Source organism: Ranitomeya variabilis, chromosome 1 (genome assembly GCF_051348905.1).
Source record: "Ranitomeya variabilis isolate aRanVar5 chromosome 1, aRanVar5.hap1, whole genome shotgun sequence".
Lineage (NCBI taxonomy): Eukaryota > Metazoa > Chordata > Amphibia > Anura > Dendrobatidae > Ranitomeya > Ranitomeya variabilis.
In genome coordinates, this window is record NC_135232.1 from 1,008,325,317 (window position 1) to 1,008,344,906 (window position 19,590).

Consider the following 19,590-nt stretch of genomic DNA (forward strand, 5'->3'; position numbering starts at 1 on the left):
CTTGTCCTCTGTTATCTAAGAAAAGCGAAATGGCGGAAAACTACTAAGCTCAGAGGGTGTGGAAGAGGCTAATCTGAGCTTATACATATCTTCCATTGTGGTCTCTCAATGTATGCTCCCTGCCAGAGTTATGGTCACTGGCAGAGAGCTGCCAATCACTGTTTTTGTGGATAGTGGTTCGGCCACTAATCTCATTGATGAGGAGTTTGCGCGCACGGCCTGGTTCACGGTCGAAAAACTGCCTCATCCTATCCGGGTGGTCACCATCAATGCTGCTCCTCTCCCACAGGGGGAGATTACTGAGTTTGTGGCTGAGGTGAAACTCCACATTGGGGTCCTACATTTCGAGCAGGTTACATGTAGGGTACTCAGTAATCTTCCTGCACAAATGGTTTTGGATTTTCCATGGTTATCTATGCACAACCCGGTGATTGACTGGAAAACTCAGGACATAATCCAGTGGAGTGGAGTGGATTCTGCCAGGAGAATTGCCTGGCCACATGTGTGTCCGCTGTGACTCCTAGCATTCCTGAGTCACTGCTGGATTTCGTGGATGTGTTCTCAGAGAAGGGTTGCTCAGAATTGCCACCACATCGCCCCTATGAATGTACTATTAGGTTTAAACCAGGGGCCAAATTGCCGAAAGCTAGGATGTTTAACATTTCTGTTCCTGAGAGGCAAGCTTTAAAAGACTGCATTGCTGAGAGTTTGAGCAAAGGGCACATCAGGCCTTCGTCCTCGCCTGTGGCAGCGGGGTTCTTCTTCGTTAAGAAGAAAGATGGCGGACTACGCCCGTGTCTGGATTTCAGGGAGTTAAACCAGATTACGGTTCATGATTCATAACCTATGCCACTGATACCTGATTTGTTCAACCAGGTGGCAGGTGCTAAGTGGTTCTCCAAGCTTGACCTCAGGGGGCGTACAACCTCATAAGAGTTCGTCAAGGTGATGAGTGGAAGACGGCTTTTAATACTCCTGAGGGTCATTTTGAAAATTTGGTGATGCCATTTGGGTTGACAAACGCACCTGCAGTATTTCAACATTTCATAAATGATGTGTTCTCGCATGTCCTGGGGAAATTCGTTATTGTGTACCTAGATGACATTCTCATTTATTCATGCGACCGTGATACTCATTTAGAGCATGTTAGGCAGGTGTTACAGCTTCTCAGAGAGAATAAGCTCTATGCAAAACTTGAGAAATGTGTATTTTCGGTTCAGGAGTTGCCTTTCTTGGGTTATATTGTGTCCGCTTCAGGGTTTAAAATGAACGCCCCTAAGGTGCAAGCGGTGCTGCGTTGGGAACAGCCTGATAACCTATAAGCACTTCAGCGGTTCCTTGGGTTTTCTAACTATTATAGAAAGTTTATCAAAGATTTTTCTACCATTGCTAAACCGCTTACTGACATGTCAAAAAGGGTACCAATTTCTCCACCTGTCCTGAGGCTGCTGTGCACGCATTCGAATTTCTGAAGAACAGTTTTGCTTCGGCTCCCATTCTGGTGCAACCGGACGTATCGAAACCATTTACTGTGGAAGTTTATGCGTCTGAGGTTGGAGTGGGGGCGGTGCTGTCACAAGGCTCATCCTTGGGCGAGTTGCGTCCATGCACCTACTTTTCCAAGAAACTGTCGCCCACTGAATGTAACTACGATATCGGCAACAGGGAATTGTTGGCTATCAAGTTGGCTTTTGAGGAATGGCAACACTTCTTGGAGGGGGTCAGTCCACCAGGTTACAGTTATCACTGACCATAAAAATCTGCCTTATTTAGAGTCAGCCAAGCATCTGTCCCCCAGGCAGGCTCGGTGGGCATTGTTTTTCACGCGGTTCAACCTTTTTGTTACTTACCGACCGGGGTCTAAGAACACTAAGGTGAATGCTTTATCCAGGTGTTTTCTGGGGGGAGAACCTCGGGAAGATCCGGTACCCATCCTCCAAAAGGGTGTAGTGGTCTCAGCTCTCACGACCGAGGTTGAGGCTGAGATTGCCGAGGCTCAGGAGGAAGTACCACCAGAGCTTCCCATTAACAAATCGTTTGTACCACTCCATCTTCGCCTAAAGGTGTTGGGTGAGCATCATGATGCTGTCCTGGCTGGCCATCCAGGGGTTAGGGGTACCTTGGAGTTGGTGTCGCGTTGGTTTTGGTGGCCCAAAATCCGACAGGACGTGGTCTCGTATGTGTCAGCATGTACCACGTGTGCTAGGGCTAAGATGCCCCGCTCCCATCCGGCTGGCACATTACTTCCTCTAGGGGTACCCAGTAGGCCAAGGATGGAGATCTCCATGGATTTTATTATAGATCTACCCTCCTCAGCTGGGAACACGGTCATCTTGATGGTTGTTGATCGGTTCTCAAAGATGTCGCACTTTGTGTCCTTGCCTTCATTGCCTAACGTGAAGACTCTGGCTCAGGTATTTGTGCAGGAGGTGGTCAGACTTCAAGGGGTTCCATCTGACATCGTGTCTGATAGGGGTACTCAGTTTGTGGCAAAATTTTGGAAAGCATTTTGCTCACGGCTGGGGATCAAGTTATCGCATTCTTTGGCGTTTCATCCTCAGTCAAATGGTCAGACTGAGCGTATGAACCAGAATTTGGAGCAGTATTTACACTGCTTTGTTTCTGATAATCAGGAGGAGTGGTCGAAGTTCCTTCCTTTGGCGGAGTTTGCTATTAATAATCACCACCAGGAATCGTCTGGTGAGTCCCCTTTCTTTTGTGTTTACGGGCATCATCCTCAATTTTGTACTCTGTGTCAGGGGGCTGTGCTGGCGTCCCGGAGGAGGACCAGCTAGGAGCACAACTGTCATCTGTCTGGAGGAGAGTGAAACAGTGCTTGCTGAGTGTGGGTTCTAGGCACAAACGTGTGGCTGACAGTAGACGGGTGCCAGGTCCGGACCTGAGTGTAGGTGACTGGGTGTGGTTGTCCACAAAAAACATAAAACTCAAAATGCCATCCCTGAAATTAGGTCCAAGGTTTATTGGTCCATTTAGGGTCGCCGCCATCATTAACCCGGTAGTCTACTGATTAGAGCTTCCTACGGTTTATAAGATACACAACGTGTTCCACAGATCGCTTTTAAAAAAGGTAGTGGGTTCCGTGGACGCGACGCCGACGCCATCTCCAGTTTTGGTGAATGGCAATTTGGAATTTGAAGTCTCCAAGGTGGTTGACTCTCAAGTAGTGCGCCGCACATTACAGTACCTGGTACACTGGCGTGGTTATGGGCCAGAGGAGAGGTCTTGGGTACCAGCCTCGGACATTCATCCGGACCAGCTTGTCAGTATGTTTCACTGCTGCCATCCGGACAAGCCGGGTCCTATAAGTCGTGAAGGCCCTGGGGTCCCTCGTAGAAGGCGGGGTACTGTCATGTCGGACGCTATTCACTCTAGGGCGTCCGACAGACAGCTTTCTGTGGGGGTTGATGTGTGGTCTAATCACTGGGTGGCGGGTGGAGGTTTCAGCATAGGGCTGAAACCGGAGTCAGGGTCAGGCCTGGTGGCCCAGACAAGCACACCATCAGTGTAAATTCTGGGAGAGGGACAGACAGGGTTTTACCTAGCTTGAGGGATATCGCAGGGGCCCGAGTAACCAGCTTTAGTCTACCCAGTACCCCCGTGACATCAACAAAGAATCCATTTATTAAGAGTTACTCAGCTAACATTAGTACAGACATAAATACTGCAAACAGAGATAGGATCTAGGCTTTTTCACCATAGACATTTCTATAAATTGTAAATTTACTAGGTCATCACTAAAACATAGACATAGAATGAACAAGCAATAGCTGTTTTGTGCGAATACACACTGCTTCCATCTGCAAAACAACAGTTGTTCATTCATACTTTGTCTTTATGTTTTATTCAATGACCTAATAAATTCAGAATTTATGGAACGTCTATAAGTACTGCTTCATACCTGTCTTTGCTTACAAGCTTTCAATGTAATGGTTAAAGAAGTACTGTAGTCCTCCTAATAAACTGCAATCATCAAATTATATAGCACTGTGTACTTACAATTGCTAATTTTTCTATTATATCCAGTTAATTATTCTGTTTTTTTATTAGGTCTATAACATCACTTGATTAAAAACTGACTAGCTAAACCCATCTGAGCAATATGTAGAAACAGGAAGGCAAATTTCCTTGTATGAGTCCTGAGTCACTGCAAATGTCCCTGGCAGGGGGAGAAGGCAGCATCTGGGTCAGGAGTTAAAGAGGGGAATGATAAATGCATGAAACATGGACTTCCTGTTTCTACATGGAGCAGAGAAAAGAGAAGAATTTGCTGAGTATAAGGGTATGTGCACACGTTCAGGATTTCTTGCAGAAATTTCCTGACAAAAACCGGACATTTCTGTCAGAAATCTGCATGCGTTTTTTTTTCAGAGCTTTCCCAATGCATTAAATAGCGGGAAAAACGCGAAGAATCCGCAAAATTAATGAACATGCTGCTTTTCTATCACGATTAGTGTTGAGCATTCCGATGCTGCAAGTATCGGGTATCGGCCGATACTTGCTGTATCGGAATTCCGATACCGGGATTCCGATACTCTTGTGGTATCGGGTATCGGGTATCGGAACAACATTAATGTTAAAATGTGTAAAATAGAGAATTAAAATAAAAAATATCGCTATACTCACCTGTCCGACGCAGCCGGGACCTCAGCGCAGGAACCGGCAGCGTTGTTTGTTTAAAATTCCCGCTTTTACATGGTTACGCGAAGTCCCGGCTTGTGATTGGTCAGGGCGGCCATGTTGCCGGGCCGCGGACCAATCACAGCAAGCCGTGACGAAAATACGTCACGGCTTGCTGTGATTGGTCCGCGTCCCGGCAACATGGCCGCCATTAACCAATCACAAGCCGTGACGTCACGGGAGGCTGGAAACGCGCTCATTTTAAAAAGGGCGCGTGTCCAGCCTCCCGTGACGTCACGGCTTGTGATTGGTTGCGTCGCGGTCAACCAATCACAAGCCGGGAGGCTGGACACGCGCCCATTTCAAAATGAGCGCGTCCAGCCTCCCGGCTTGTGATTGGTTGATCGCGGCGCAACCAATCACAAGCCGTGACGTCACGGGAGGCTGGACACGCGCCCATTTCAAAATGAGCGCGTCCAGCCTCCCGGCTTGTGATTGGTTGATCGCGGCGCAACCAATCACAAGCCGTGACGTCACGGGAGGCTGGACACGCGCCCATTTTAAAATGAGCGCGTGTCCAGCCTCCCGTGACGTCACGGCTTGTGATTGGTCAGGGCGGCCATATTGCCGGGACGCGGACCAATCACAGCAAGCCGTGACGTAATTTCGTCACGGCTTGCTGTGATTGGTCCGCGTCCCGGCAACATGGCCGACCTGACCAATCACAAGCCGGGAATTCACGTAACCAAGTAATAGCGCGAATTTTAAACAAACAACGCTGCCGGTTCCCTCGCTGAAGTCCCGGCTGCGTCGGACAGGTGAGTATAGCGATATTTTTTATTTTAATTCTTTCTTTTACACATTTATATGGTTCCCAGGGCCTGAAGGAGAGTTTCCTCTCCTTCAGACCCTGGGAACCATCAGGAATACCGTCCGATACTTGAGTCCCATTGACTTGTATTGGTATCGGGTATCGGTATCGGATTGGATTCCGATACTGTGACGGTATCGGCCGATACTTTCCGATACCGATACTTTCCGATATCGGAAAGTATCGCTCAACACTAATCACGATGCGTTTTTTCATGGAAAAAAACCCATCAAGTGCACAAAAATTGCGGAATGCATTCTAAATGATTGGATGCATATGTATGCGTTTTTTATGCGTTTTTATTGCGAAAAATCCTGAACGTGTGCACATACCCTAAAGGTAAACTGGGCAAATGAAAATACAGAGTGCTTCTTTCTATCTATGTGTATTATAACCTAGATAATGGCATACTTAAATGCATGCATATTTGCTAGAGATGAGCAGATCAGGCAAAATTCTAATTAGCCTGTTTACTTGTTGTTTTTTTTCCTGGGAGACTTGGCGAGAAGTTGTTCTCCTCAAATTTAATATCCGTTATTATGCTCCGGAGTGTCTCCAGACCCCAGAGAATAATAAATGTAATATGCAAAAAACAAGAAAAGTTAATATAATCACCTTATACACAACTCTTCGACTCCTCCGATACTCACTGTTACTCATTTGATCCTCGCTACATCTTCTGATCTCGCATCTTGTGATGCATGCGCATGACCGCCCACCTGTCTGTGCCTATCACTCCTGGGCACACCCAGAAGTCACAGTGCGAGAGGACCAAAGATTTCTTTACGAAAGATGGGGGATCAGAATATGCGGCGAGGACGGGTGTTGGTAAGTAGTGCAAAGGAAGAGGTGAGCAGTGAGGTGAATATAGAGGGTTTTTTTTACTTTTTTAATCTTTTCATGGCCTTTTTCATGCATATTGCTGAATTACATTTTGGCAAATGCAGATTTTTGTAAAATTCAACTCAAATTTACTCACTCCTCTCCAATATTTACTATTAGTTAACAATTATTTCCACAAAGACACTAAGCCATCATGCTGTATGATGCATTCATACATAATGTGTACTGTTATTGCATTTTTCAGATGATCTGTCTCCTTTGAATCATCACAAGCAAATAATAAACAAAGTCTGGAAATATGTTACGTTTCCTTATTTTTGACACATGTCAGCATTTCCTGAAATCCACCAACTCAATAACAACTAGACTGTGTTGCTTCATTCCTACAATAAAAACATAATAAATAATTCATGGGGTTTGTCTCAATAAAAGCAAAGTAATGAAAAGCTGTCCTTATAGCAAAAAGGTGAGAAAGGTGCATTCAAATATCCCTAGAGATATATTCACCAAAAACTTTACAAAAAGCAAGTTAATGAACCCTCAATGACACATGTACATTGCTGCTTAAAAGTTTGAGTCCTTTAGAATTTTTCATATTTTTGCATACATTTATTCTAAAACTACACCAGATTTTCACACAAAATGATACGAGATGTCTATGAGTGGCAATAGTATGTGAACTTTTAGCAAATAATTTGAAGATGAAATTAGAGTCTGGTGCTTTCAATCAATGGAATAACAAGCAGGTGTGAGTGGGCAACCTAATTTAATTAAAGAATGGAGACCATCAATGTTTGATCTTCAGACATTGGAAGTATATCACTGCATGAGCAAAAGAGATTTATGAGGACCTCAGAAGAAGAGTTGTTGTTCCTCAAGCTGGAAAAATTTTGAACTTGATAAATCCAAATTTACACAGGTTGTGTACAGATAAAGGAAATTCAAGACAATTTTTATCCTTCGCAGTACTGATCGATCAACAAAGATCACTACAAGAACAAGACATACAGTATTATAGTTCACAATGTCATAAAGGAGCTCACGATAACCTCTAAGTAACCAAAGGCCTTTTTCTCATTAGCTAATGTTAATGTTCATAATAAGTCCACCATCAGGAGAACACTGAACAACAATGGTGTGTATCCCAGGATTGCAAGGAGAAAGCCTTTACAAAAAGAATATCGCTTCCTATTTAGGAATTTTTAAAGATTATCGGTACAAGCTAGAAGGCTATTAAAATAAGATTCTGTGGTTGACTGAGACCAAAATAGTGGTTTTTTTTTATTAAGAGTTATGATTAGAGAAAGAGAAAATGCATTACAGCAAAAAAACACATACTATCTGTGAAAAACGGTGGGGGTAGTATCTTGGTTTAGGCCTGTTATCCCGCATCTGGGCCAGGTCAGATTGACAAAATGTAAAGGGAGTCTATCACTTTTTTTCCATCTAATCTGACCCTGATACCACTGATGTGTCACTTAATGGACTGTTTGGTGTAGTTTTGATAAAATCACTGTTTTATCAGCAATAGGTTATCACTAGAGGACTAGTAAACCTGCAATGTAGTCAATCATATTCATGAGTTCTGTGTAACCATGACCTCATCACTTATTGGTACCAATCCTTATTCCTAATAGATGGAGAGAAAACTTATATACATAACAGGGAAAACGCCATCAAAGACAAAAAACTAGATGGAGAAACAAAGCCACAACATAAAGGTGAGAAAAATGACTTCCTTACATATAGCCCTATTCTTCCTTAGAAGCACTGCCTTCAGAGAAGAATATCTCTATAAATATGAAGTACATAGAACCTGTATTATTTGATTGCACAGAAGCCTAGAGACTTTGTGCTAGTGTGCATTAACCCTAAGTAACATGGATTAGTTGATGCAGTAGAGCCTCAGTCATCACTTTGTGAGCCGCCTCTTCTGATGATCTAAGTTGCTTTGCATCTGATAACAAAAGCTGCACATAACCAATCTGTAGTGATTCTTTCCGAATCAAAACATGATTGTTACTACTTTTAATTAATCTGTAAAGTATTTTAAATCTAACAAATTTCAGTAATTGCTGCCTGTTAAAAAATTTTATTCAACAGCTTAACAGGAAAGGTCATTCAAATGAAGAAAGAAAAACAAAAATTATCTATAGGATAGGGTGGGGCCCATAGTGGGTACTGGGTAGCTTGAAAATCCTTGTAATTCCAAGAATGTAGCCCATGTCAAAGCAAGTGGCAATGGGCTTGAATCTAAGGACCAAGATAACAGAGACCCAAATTCACATTGCTAAATGTCTACATGAGAAGGGGAAGCAAATGGTAAAACTGGAGAAACAAATAGCTTATATAGCTTATCTTATCTGGTAACCAAGTGGTATAAAATATTATAGGTACACTCACCTGATAGCGCTTTGAAAGTCACAACTCCTATAGAAGCATGTAAGGGCTGCTACAGGACCGCCAATGGGATATGATGCAATAAATGCAGAATATGGTATGCTCACACACAATGGTGAATCATGAATGCGTTTTATTAAGTCAACATGTTTTCAGGTTTTCAAGCATCTTCATCAGGACCAATCTTCATCAGGATCATCATGGTTTGGTCTTGAAGAAGAGGATTTAAAACCTTGAAACGCGTTGACATAATATACCACATTCATGCTTCACCTTTGTGTGTGATTGTACCTTTGAATCTTGGGCAATGTGGACTTTGAACCACTGTATTCCTCATTTATTGCATACATGAGAAGGTGACAAAGTGACAACCTAACATTGCAAAGAAGCTTGACAACAATTAAGTATAGTTTTCTTATGTTTCATATAGTACTGGGAAAACATAGCACTGTGTGTAAATCCCAGAATACAATAAAATGTAGCACAAACCCTGATGTCCTAGGCTGATATATAAAAAAATGTGCAGTCGCTGATTCTTCCTATATACGGTAACAAGAAGAGACTTCCCATTATGTATACGACATATAATGCAGTCTCAGTTCCAATCCACATTTTGCATATGAGCTTTAGGACTGCATGAGGTCATCTGCATCTTTTTTTTCTACCCCAATGTATTTTTGAACATTAGTTGTGCTTACAAACCAGGTAGGACTGGGTTAATTCCTAGCCCTGTTGGTCTTAATTAGGTGCACCTGGCTGGCTATATCTAGAGGGCCAAGCTGGGTGTTCACTTGTCTTATCAGTCAGCTAAGGAGCTGAGCAGTGAGTGGTGCTAGAGAGGAAAAAAGACTGTTTAATGCTGAAGAAGCCTGAGAGGTGTTGGAGCTGGTGAGTAACCAGCTAACGTGCAACAGACTGAGATTTTTTTGGAACCTGAACTGCTGTCTAGGAGAGACTCTGACATTGTTTATTCTGCTGTAATAGAATGACTGAATTCTAAGTGGGTGAGCCCGCTCTTGTAGTTATTACCTGCTGGTGTATGAACTGTTTTTGTTTTGTTTTTTTAGCTATTATACTTTTGAGCACAGAAGAGGCTGGTTTTTTTTGTTTTTTTTAGCTATTATACTTTTGTGCCCCGAAGAGGCTGTTTTGCTTTGAATCCATTGTAATTTTATAAAAAGTAATAAAGCTGCATATTTGGTCCAGGCTGCATTGCCTGTATGAACACTACCTACTGCTGCACGTGAATCCCTACAGATATTTTATAAATGAATGTTTTATAAATATAATGTCCTTTTGAGATTAAACCACCCAAGGTCATTTTCTCCTGTCTGTGGTGTAATGAGATGGACAGACTGCCCATGCTCCCCCTTGAAGAACCTGTCTATTGTTGTATTGTGTAATGTGAATGCTATCATATGTTAATAGTGCTGATATTGTGTTCTGTCCGAAAGTAGGGAAAGCTAAAGTTACTGATTGGGGCTAGACCAGAATAGGAGGGGTTAAAGTGAAGGGACAGAGGCAGTTTCCTGTCAGAACATCAAATAATGTCCAGTGTGCGTCTGAAGTAGGCCTAAGGTCTGGACAGTAAGCAGTGCCACATGATGTGGGTGTCCCTGAAGTGAGGACAGAGCGAGATGGTGGTCAGCGTGAATCGGAGTTAAGAGATAAGGAAAACTGACAGGAAGATGGAGTGATCAAATGGAGACGGCTGCTGGGAGAGGACGCTTAACAGTATGAGCCAGAATTTGTAACTCTGAGAGATAATGGGCCAAGATGGGACAGAGTATGCGAAACAGAGAGTGCCCTGGACTGGAGTTTCAGAGCATCATTGACAAAGACGTTTAGTGCCGATGTTGTCAATATAGTTCCCTTGAGGGGAAAGAACAGCAAGTTGAGAATAGGACTCTAGCTAAATGGACTGAAGTACTGAGCTGGGTTGTGGTGAAGTAGTGTGAACAGTGGAGATAAAGAACAAACAAGGACAGAGAAAGGAATAGAGACTATATGTGAAGAATGCATCATATGGTGAAGGAAATGTTCATAAATATGTGTACCCACTACATACTGTACATAATTCCCACAAGGATAACTTTGAGTAAAAAGTTTATTTTCAACTGGTGGTCTCATTCATTGAACTCCTCAACATCTATTCCTGGCCAATCAATCTTCATGTATTGTGCCAGGACGTAAGAGACGAGTACCTCACCCATGGCTACCATCCCGCACCACGTTACTGTGGCATACCATGGCATCATATTCTTTCTTTTATTAAAACTTTTTTGGGGGCTTTTATAGTGGTTTACTCATTTTAAAACGATCTATTAACTAACATTTTGCCTTTGCACAAATGAAACAAAGTAGCACATTTATATTTGTACTCCTAAATAATCTCAATTTCTGATACCAGTAATCTCATATATGTTCTACTTAATGAAGAACTAGCAAATAAGCTAAATTAAATTCGCATGACTACTTTCTACATTTCTATCAGTACAGCAGATGGAATATTATATTTTAAAGAGTAATCAAGTTATTGAGGTAGACAGAAACGCTAGTTTGCTGCACAAAAATAAATGGCCATAGTTTCTATTCTAAGTAAATGATTTCCTACAAACATAATGACGTGCAGAGTTTACCATATCGTTTATTGCAAGCTGGGGGGGGGGAGTAGCAGAAATAACTGTCTCTTACACTATACCTGTACCTGCAAGTAACTTTAGTACAACACAATCCAGACTCATGATGTGACCCTTACTATTAGCCTGGTCACTAAGTTTACCTCCATAACCATAAATATATCAACTCGAGGAACAAAAGGAGTTTGATTTAAAATGGTACAAAAATGCTTTATTAAATGACAACAATTAACATGTCAAAAGGACATATAAAAACTACAAACAATGTGGACACTAAACACAATGTAGACAGATGTGTTGAATAGACACCAAAAATAGAGCATGCTACAACACCATAACATCATGTCTCAACCATATATATAATAAGTGGTGAGGGGCACGTATTTTCCCATAAGAACAAAAAATCCCCTTTAGGCTATATCGTAGCCGCCATATAATTAATAACACGTGGCCCACTGTAGGCATATAGGTGCATGTGCACCATAAAGCATCATATTGTATCCAGTGGGCACAGCAAAGGAGAAATAGGGAAATGCAGGAAAGTAAAAAATTCCTCACCACATGTAGCTCTGCTCATTAAACGCCCCCGACGCGCGTTTCGCCACTTCTCAGCCCTGCTTTATCAAGGGGAAGTGTAGCCTGGCTCCCTTTGAGGACCTTAAGTATCCTAGGATACTGGTCACGTGTATATCATGACCCGGCATATTACCGCTGCGTATTAACAGAGCATGCGCCGGTCGTCACCGGAAAAAAATCCGCCCACTCCCCTCCTGTCCGGACTCGCCCAGATGCCAGCTGCAAGTGAGTATATGACAACTCAATTGCGCAAGCCGCAGGACAGCGCCGGACTAAGAGAGGCAGGCGCCCGTGACAAACCCGCACATGCGCACCGCAGTGCAAGATGCAAAATAAGTAAGCCCAAACTATGTGTCCCAAAGGTTATAAAATATAAACAGTGACAGAAAATCAACCATAATAACATTTTAAAAACTTGTGAAGATAACCAATTGTCCATGGCGGATCCACAAGATATCATGAATTCTTCCTCCGATATTATGTTCGTATTGTTCCATAACATAAATCATATTGTGTCCATAATAAATATTCCAATCTCAAAATCCAAAAATAATGATAAATGAGACCCATCCAAAAGGACCTATATTTTAGCAAAAACAAAAACTGTTAAAAACAAAGCCACACAAAGACAATTTAAAAGTACAACCAGAGGGAGTTTTAAAGAGACTACCTAATTATTAATGTTACAAAAAAGGGCCAAAATTTAGGGAATCATTAAGTCCAGCCGGTTTCATAGTTCCCAAAGTAACTATCCATTTTAACTCCCGTTGTGCTAGGAGTTTCTTAATGTCTCCCCCTCTAATCCCCGTATGCACAACGTCGATTCCTCTCACCATAAAATCTTTTGGATTGCAATTATGAGCCAACCTGAAGTGTTTTGGGATGGTCTTAAGTGTTGTCACATCCTCCACCGTTCTTGTGGCACTGATATCCCTTACATGTTCTCTTACACGTACTCGCAGTTCTCGTGATGTTAATCCCACATAAATAAGAGAGCACCCACACGTGGCGTAATAAATTACATTATTGGTGTTACAAGAAATATATTCTCTTATTTCATATTCCTTTTTACCATCAGCTGAACAAAAAGACGTAGTACGTAAGATGTTAGTGCAAGCCACACAGTGGCCACATTTGAAAGAACCTTTAATCAGTTTTGTTACACCAAATGGATTACTGCTTGGTGCCACACAGTGACTTGATATTAACATGTTTCTAAGATTTTTAGACCTACGAGGGGTCATCAATGGTCGATCAGCAAGAAAAGGTCCCAGGGAGGGTTCAGCACTCAAAATAGGCCAATACTTGGTTAAAATTGACCTCATACTGTCCCACTCATGGTTGTAAACAGAAATGAAACGAATCATCTCATCTTTTTTCTCACGCTTAGCATTGCCATGTATCAATGAGTCTCGTGTTACTGCCCTGGCTCTATTATATCCATTTTTTATGCATCTTTTGCTATAGCCCCTTTGTTTGAATCTTTGCCTTAAATCCTGGGCCTGTGCCTCAAACCTTTGACTTGTAGAGCAGATCCGCCTCATCCTCAAGAACTGTCCAACCAGGACGGCCCTAATAGTGGCCTGACTATGCGCCGATTTAGCGTGTATCAACGCATTCACAGATGTTGTTTTACGGAAGACATCAGTCTGGATGGATGAAAAAGTGTCAACCTCCAAACTGATGTCCAAAAAATCAATTTTCGTGGTGTCATACCTGTAAGTGAGCCTAGTATTCCTATTATTCATATTAAGCTGACCCATAAATTCATCCACCTGCTGCACTGTCCCACGCCAAAAAAACAAAATGTCATCAATATAGCGTATCCAGCACAGCACATGGTCCGCGGCCTCCATCCCCGAGTCACCAAAAACCAACCTCTCCCAAAAACCAAGGAAAAGGTTAGCGTACGCGGGGGCACAGGCCACGCCCATGGCTGCGCCGCGCTTTTGTTGATAAAATTGATCTTTAAACGTAAAAAAATTATGCATGAGGACAAAGTGCAGCAGTTCGATAATGAGCTCACACAAAGGGCTGTCCAGGTTGGAGGTCCCGAGGAAGAAGTGGACTGCCCATAAGCCGTCAACATGATTAATGCAAGTATACAGAGTTTCGACGTCTGCGGTCACTAGTAACGTCCCTTTATCAACAAAGATGCCGTCAACCCTCCCAAGAACATCCGTTGTGTCTTTCACATAAGAAGGTAAAACTTTAACCAAAGATTTCAAATAATGATCTATAAACTTACATATTGGATCGCATAGACCATCTATCCCTGACACAATCGGGCGTCCCGGTGGGTTGACCGCATCTTTGTGCACCTTAGGAAGTAAGTACAATGTGGGTATTTTAGGGAACTTCACTGTTATGATCTGGTGGCCTAGGAGCAGCATGAGATGTACTCTGGAGAAGGTGGTACCTGTACTGATCGCAGACCCTGAACTTAACACCGCTAGAAGTAGCCGTGGAATGTACCTAACACTCCCTAGACATCTCGACACAGCCGGAGGGCTAAATACCCCTAGAGATAGAAAAGGGAAAACTATCTTGCCTCAGAGAAAATCCCCAAAGGATAGACAGCCCCCCACAAATATTGACTGTGAGAGGAGAGGGAAATAACATACGCAGACTGAAATCAGGATTTAGCAAAGGAGGCCACTCTAGCTAAGTAGAAAGGATAGGACAGAGTACTATGCGGTCAGTATTAACACACTAGAAAATATCCACCACAGAAAATACAAAATCTCCACATCTAACTAAAGATATGGAGGGTATATCTGCATCTCCAGAGATACCAGCTTGGCTGAACATATCCTTATGCAGACCAAGCTGGACAAGACAAAAACATGGAAAAGAACTGAACAATAAAGCCCACAGCATGTGGACTGCAAAAAACAAAGCCAGAACTTATCTTTGTTGAAAAGAACAGCAAAGCAGGAGAGACCAGGCAGGGATGTGAATCCTCCAGGAACAATGGACAACTGGCACTGACTAAAGGGTCAAGCAAGACTAAATAGCCCAGTCAGAATTGCAATAAGTGAACACACCTGATAAATGCAGCGATCCAAAGACAGCAGCGCTACCACTTATAACCACCGGAGGGAGCCCAAGAGCAGAATTCACAACACTTCACGGTCAGACCATCCAAAACCTGTTTATTAATTATTCCCAAATCAAAAGCTCTTTGCAGGATTTTTTGAAGCTGTGCCGAGAAAGACACCACTGGACTATAGCTGAGTTTCTCATAAACATTATTGTCCCGTAACTGTCGGAACGCCTCCCGTTCATATTTGGCAATGGGCCAAACAACAATGTTCCCCCCTTGTCAGCTGCCTTGAATACAACGTCATTCATTGCTTGTAATTCACGTAAACCCTGCCTCTGTTTACGGGTAAGGTTATCAAAACGGCGGTGTGTTGATAATTTTTTCAGATCTTCCGATACCAATTTCGTAAATACTTCCACCACTGGGCATAGTGACAAGGGGGGGAACCTTGTTGACCTAGGTAAAATAGATTTGGGGAACCCACCTTCATGGGTTGGATTTTGTTCCTCCAGGAGTTCCTCTAAAATCCGAATGGTGTCTCTGTCGGCAGCGTTCCAGTTCTCCTGCTCATTTCCACTTTTGTTGTGCAATTTTTTAAGGATTAGCTTGCGTGAGAATAGATGGAGATCCTTTAATGCTAAAAAGTAATTAAAACCATTAGTGGGAGAAAAAGATAATCCTTTACTAAGAACCTCCAATTGTGTGCTTGTGAGTACATGTGCAGATAGATTTATTACCTGTAACCCTCCCTGGGACTTATGCTCAAAATGTTTCCCGCCTGCTCCTTTTTTGGCATTCTGTCTGGTATTCATTTTCTTACTCTCATTAGTTTGAGCACCATCAGTATCCACCCTGGTTAGATTATTTTTTACTGATTGGGGTTCTTCACTTGTGGTTGACTTTATAGAAGCAGACCGTGATCGTGATCGCGACCCATTTCTATAGAAAGGGCGTGTTCTCTCATTTGCATTTCTCCACTTATAAATCTTATTAAGTTGCCTATCATTCACGTCACATTGAAATTTCTTGGATTTTACTTGTTGTATTTCTTCTACCCACTTCTGTGTTTCCTCCTCTATTTCCAAATTGAATTTCTTTAATGCTTCATTTGACATATCATTTTTAATCATTTTTTGCAATTCCTCCATTTCACCTTCTATGGATCTAAGGGATTCAGTATTCATATCTTTTAGAATTTCCATAAAACCAAAAGAGCAGGTATTGGCGCAGCTTTCCCATCTCTCCTTGATTTCACTGTTTTCTACTGGAAAAGAGGGGAAAACTTGCACCCTCAAGCCTCTAGGAATTAAACCCTTCTGTAGATATTTATCTAAGAAGGCATGATTCCACCATATCTTAGTCCTTTTTCTCAGAAAACTTTTTTGGGGGCTTTTATAGTGGTTTACTCATTTTAAAACGATCTATTAACTAACATTTTGCCTTTGCACAAATGAAACAAAGTAGCACATTTATATTTGTACTCCTAAATAATCTCAATTTCTGATACCAGTAATCTCATATATGTTCTGCTTGATGAAGAACTAGCAAATAAGCTAAATTAAATTCAAATGACTACTTTCTACATTTCTATTAGTACAGCAGATGGAATATTATATTTTAAAGAGTAATCAAGTTATTGAGGTAGACAGAAACCCTAGTTTACTGCACAAAAATAAGTGGCCATAGTTTCTATTCTAAGTAAATGATTTCCTACAAACATAATGACGTGCAGAGTTTACCATATCGTTTATTGCAAGCTGGGGGGGGGGGGGTAGCAGAAATAACTGTCTCTTTCACTATACCTGTACCTACAAGTAACTTTTCAGAATAAACTGTCCTTAGACAGTATATGAGAAATAAAATTGTATCTGGCCATTATACGTCTTATGCGCTGCATTTCCACCAGTTTTTCTCACTACAGAGTATTATCTGTAATTTGCAATTCACTCTGAGCTGTTGAGAGGAGACTAGCTGCTATGGTAACTGCCATAGACAGCACATCACTACTTACAGGAATCAATTCCTGATCTTCATCACTTTTTTCAGCACACAAACAGAAGCAGCCGCATGGGGAAAATTAAACAATTGTAGTAATCAGGGAAAACATGAATCTAGCACTGGAGTGAGGTAAAAGGCTTGCTAGAAGGCTCAGAAATATCTTTCTGTTTCCCTGTGCTTTCTTCCTCACTTTGTTGCTCTCTCATTTCCCACCTTCCCTTTTCTTAGCACAATTGACTGTCTGACATGGCACCACAGTGAGCTGGCAGTCTGTTTTGTCTGAGCAAAATATCTTTGTGACGTTTTTCAGAGTGAATAGTGAGTTCAAGAGTTAGGAGAAAGATGTGGCTCATAAGTGGGGAAGGAAGCAAAAATACCTGATAAGACACATTACAAAGTTTCCTTAATTCACTTGTATTACTGATTTATGCAAAATTTATTGAAAGAACAGCTCTAGTTTAAAGATGCTGATATCAACAACCAATGACAGACCGTTCATTGACTGACAAAAAGTGCCCATTCTCATTTTTTAAAGAGATGTTCTGCAAATTTATAAGATCAAACAGTGATCTGTAACTTATCTGTAACATTTATAATTATTCAAACAAGCACTCAGAAAAGGTGTGAAATCCTTCTTGTATTACTACAATAATTAATTATATCTACGATGTAATTATAGTTATTACATTGTTGTTTAGTTAATGTATTCATGGATTGTTCATTTTGTATTGGAAACTGCCATAACATGACATATGAACAGTCTTGTGAGAAAGTGCTGCCATGTTATTCTCATGTATTATATTCTACAATACATTATGTATAAACAGTGGTTTCCTTGATTAACTCCAAAACATAAGCTGCGTAATACACAGGAGATTCTGGTCTCCCCATCACAATCAGTGTTCCATTGTAATTGCTTTAAAATGTCACTGTACATAATGATATCATGAATCTCTCACAAGGTAGTGCTTTCATACTGAGATGATGACATCCTTGTGCAAGTCAATGGTACTGTATTTATTTGATGTCTCTCTTCAGAAAATCACTCACCACAAACATCTGTACCATATGTGTACACAAGTAATAAACAGCAAACTATTGTACAAATGTGACTAAGGATTCTACTATGTTACAAAGGAATATATGAATAAACATTGTGTAATACCTCATGTACGCAGCAGATCCATGTCCGCCATATGGTGCCTCCATAAAGTTATTTATCACAGCTTCTAGAGGAAAATTTCTACATATTATGCCAATTGATAGGATGTACTTATTTTGTATATTATTATTTATTATTATTATAGAGCCATTTGTTTCATGGCTATTTACATGTGAAAATGGCTGTACATACGAAAAAGCAAGAACAATTATCTTGACAAAATGAGTCGCCGACTAGTACAGGAGGAGAGAGGACCCTGCGCGCGATGGCTCACAATCTACAATTGATGGGTGATGATACAGCAGGTGAGGGTAGAGCTGGTCATGCAGCAGTTTGGGGAACGAAAGTTACTGCAGGTTGTAGGCTTGTCGGAAGAGGTGGGTCTTCAGGTTTCTTTTGGAGGTTTCCATGGTAGGCAAGAACCTGATATGTTGGGGTAGAGCGTTCCAGAGTAGGGGGGATACAGGGGAAATCAAATTTGAATATTATATTCCATATGAAATAAGAGGTACTCAGAGCTACCGTAGAATCATATAGACCTTTATGGGTGCAATATTGCAGCTCCGAACAGTCGTACATATAAAATAAAAAGTGAAAGGATGATCTGTAAAAATCGGATCAACTTAATAGTATTGAAGGAAACAAAGATGCTTTGGCATTCTTTTGCACATAGTAGTTTAATTTATAATGTAATGTGCTAGCAAGGATGTAACATGTTTTCTGAAAAAAAGATAATAAGCCCTGATTATTGTGAAACTGAGTCAATTCTCACGGACAAACAAGGATAGTCAAACCAGTCAGGAAAGTCAAGGAGTCCAAGGTTAAAAGCCAGAAGGGGACGTCATAGACAGAGAGACCACACAAGGGCATAGTCAAGTAATGGTCCGAGGTCAAAATAATGTGATGATAGCAGATCAAAGCAAAGAGGTTAAATAGATGGAGGGTCAGAATGAGGTCCAAAGTCAGGAAGCGAAAAATCATCAAACAAACCATTAGACACAGAGAAAACCAACCATACTTAGCTAAAGCTATGTCTATCAGACGTCTTGTACTGACAGGCCAGGTAAGTAGTTGGGCAATCACCTGGGACAGCAAACGCCTAAAGACAGCCCAGGATCAGCCAGTCTTAGATTGGATGAGCAAGCTGTCATTCAAACATCAACAGCTCAGCACGCCCCTGCACCAGACTGGACAACTTAACTCAAACAAAAAAGGCAGCACTCTGTAGCGCCATAGCATGCAAATATGAAATATGAAAATTGAATTGAATTACTGCACTAGAAATATGAAAAATTGAGAATGCTTAGTGCATAAATTGGCCAATTCATGTGTACCTGGAAGCCACGTTAAGGCAATTCTTGTTTCCAGGCCCTAACTTAATGCCAATCCTCTCTTAGAATAAAGTCTTCATCTGTAT

General features: G+C 41.5%; 1 protein-coding gene and 1 long non-coding RNA gene across 2 annotated transcripts in view; both read right to left on the reverse strand.

Moving 5' to 3' along the window:
- Positions 1 to 19,590, reverse strand: part of GLRA3 (glycine receptor alpha 3) — a 443,610-nt gene that overhangs the window by 205,806 nt on the left and 218,214 nt on the right. The gene's annotated exons all lie outside the window — the stretch shown is intronic.
- On the reverse strand, positions 11,579 to 18,242 carry LOC143792983 (uncharacterized). The gene is made up of 3 exons (XR_013220015.1): positions 18,177 to 18,242; positions 15,498 to 15,650; positions 11,579 to 12,547 (listed from the first exon to the last, which is right to left on the reverse strand). It is a non-coding gene; the product is annotated as an uncharacterized LOC143792983 (long non-coding RNA).